A 2,734-nucleotide genomic window follows, 5' to 3' on the forward strand; every position below is an offset into this window, starting at 1 on the left:
ACCTTGTTGTAGTATCGAGGGAGTTATGAGTAAAAGTCGTTAGGCCACGTGAATTTAGCGAAAAAGGTATGTTAAGGCTATTCCCTACTTACGACATGTTTCCTTAAAGCTTAGAAACAATGTATTTGGGTCGTTATCCTTGATATACGTGTAGCCGTGATTGTTGATTGTTGGCTGCTCGAGTTGATATAATTCTCCTTTGTCGGGATTCTTATTCAGTTAGTAGCATCCCTATGTTGGACACGACTTAGAGGCTATTTGTATAGGTTGCTTATAACTAAATTGCTCGCTTTTAGAGATTGGATTGTTATTGTTGCCCTTGGGGCTATTGTGGTTAGCTGCAGGAATGTGATATATGCCTAGAAGGGCTATGTTCTGCTTATAGGGCTATATGGGTGCCTAAAAGGGATATGAGTTGTCTACGGAGCCATGTTGTTGCCTAAGAGGGCTATGAGTTGCCTATAGGGCTATATTGACGCCTAAGAAGGTCATGTGCTTCCTACAGGGCCATATTGTTGCCTAAGAGGGCTATGAGTTGTCTATAAGCTATGTTGATGCCTAAGAGAGATATTAATGCCTAAGAGGGCTATGGACTTCCTACGGGGCTAGGGGACTACCGATAGGGGTATATAGGCTGATTGGCACCTTCCGGGCTTTTGGGGGCCTGAGTAGGTGGTCTTGTGTGCTGTTTGTACCTGCTGAGCTTATGGGGGCTTGGTTAGGTTGTTGTTTTATTATCTTTGATAAGTTTAGATTTAAGAGCAGGTTAGTACACTTATCTTATCCTTGATTTATTTATCATATTATTTCGGTATATCAGGATACCTCATCATAGTCTATTGCCTTTCATACTCTGTACATTATTTTGTACTGACGCCCCATTGCCTTGGGGGTGCTGCATTCATGCATGCAAGTCCTGATAGACGACCGAGTGGACCTCCTCAGCAGCAGGATTGACTTTTATCCGGTTGGCTAGCCCCTTTCCTCCGGAGCTGCCAGAGTTGGGAGGTTTGTTACCTTTTGTTGTATATATCTTTATGGGTAGGCTGGGGCCCTGTCCCGCTAATCTTTACTACTCTTAAAGGCTTGCAGACTAGTGTGTGAGGTGTATAGCTACGTTATGGCCATGCTGGCCTAGTTTGTTGGTTTGCTGAAGCTTGTTAGTTGTGTGATGCATTGTCTTGTTATACCTGTTTTCATTTTCGGTATAGAGATCATGGTGGCCTCGACGACCCAATCAGGACTTCTGTGCTAGTTGACTATTTCTTTATATGAACTATTGGGAGTAGCTGTTTCTTTTATGGATCTGTTTACAGGGGCCTTGCCGGCCGATGGCTTAATTTTAAGCCGAGATATACTTGTTTGTTTTCTTGACTGTTTGTGGCAGCCATGCGCTAGTAACAAATGGTTCAGCAGGGTCGGCTCGAGCCTAAGTTTTGGCATTAGGAGCTAGTTGCGCCCTTGAATCTGGGGCGTGACACTTCAATTGCAACTTCTTATTTTAAATCGACATGTGTCATTTAATTTTAGTTAAAAAAATTAAAAATTAACAAAAAGTAATTCTTTTTAAAAAATAATAATTTCTTTTTAAGAGTGTTATGTATTTTTGTGTGAAAAATAACCGACGAAATTGTGTTGGCTTTCTTTCTTTAAAATCACCGATGACCTAACAAAGTCAGTCGAGTTTTAACATTGTTTAGCAGTGTTATTAGCAATGAACAAGAGTCTTTTTTTAGTAGTGTTATTAACAAAGTCAGTCGAGTCTTTTTGCAGATGGATTTTTTTATTTGTATTGATTTATATTAAAAATTAAAAGTGAGTATTTGCGTTAAATTTAGATAGAAGCCGATAGGCGCAGGCAAGCGTAGCGAATCACATCAAAAGCCCACAGGAACGGAGTTGATGCTCCTACATCCACAGCATGAGTAGTTAAAGCAAGTGAATGATTTGAAATTTGAGTTATTTCATGGAATAACACTTGTATATATTGAGCTCGTAATGGTACCTCGCAATTCAAAAGTCTAGATGATAAGAAAAAATAAATAAGTAGTGTTATTTAATTTGATTGAATGTTTAAGAAAGAAAATCAAAGAACTTTCGTCAATTTATTTTCATGCAAAAATACAGAGAAATATCAAAAAATAATATTATTATTTGAAAATTTTTATTTTCGGTCGCGAATGTTTAATTTTTTTAATTAACAGGCACACGTCTATTTTTTTAAAATAAGAAATTGCAATTGTAAAACCAAATCATAAAAAATAGTATAAGTGTTTAAATAGTACAGAAAAAATGGAGTTTAAGGGTTAAAATTGAACAAGGCTAAGTTGGAGTGCCAAAATGAAAAATGAGGGCAAGTTTGAGGGGCTGTATATGTGTTTGGCCTATATAATAAGATGTAACATTTATACACATAAAAGTTGCTGTGGTGTAGTGGTTATCACGTCAGTCTTACACACTGAAGGTCCCCAGTTCGATCCTGGGCAGCAACACTCTATTTTTATTTTTATTTCTCCTCGACTTTACTCCCCCTTTCTCAAGGTTACTAATATTATGTCAAGGGTATTTTTGGTTCGAAAAAATATTTTTCAATTTTCTTCATTTTTGATTGATCAAATTTTTCTAGGATCGCACGATGATTTCTCTAATGAAATTAGAGAAAACAAGACCTATAACTAGCCTTCCACTCGTTCCGATCCTCCAACACATTCCCTATCTCACCTCTACCTCTCAT

The 2,734-nt window shown here is 37.7% G+C and overlaps 1 non-coding gene across 1 annotated transcript; it reads left to right on the forward strand.

The window, feature by feature from the left end:
* The first annotated feature begins 2,419 nt into the window (after nt 1-2,419).
* Nucleotides 2,420-2,492, forward strand: TRNAV-UAC (transfer RNA valine (anticodon UAC)). The gene has a single exon. It is a non-coding gene; the product is annotated as a tRNA-Val (tRNA).
* Nucleotides 2,493-2,734: the final 242 nt, after the last annotated feature.

The sequence above is a fragment of the Solanum verrucosum genome, unplaced genomic scaffold, assembly GCF_900185275.1.
Source record: "Solanum verrucosum unplaced genomic scaffold, falcon-dt-bn FXZP01000091.1, whole genome shotgun sequence".
Classification (NCBI taxonomy): domain Eukaryota; kingdom Viridiplantae; phylum Streptophyta; class Magnoliopsida; order Solanales; family Solanaceae; genus Solanum; species Solanum verrucosum.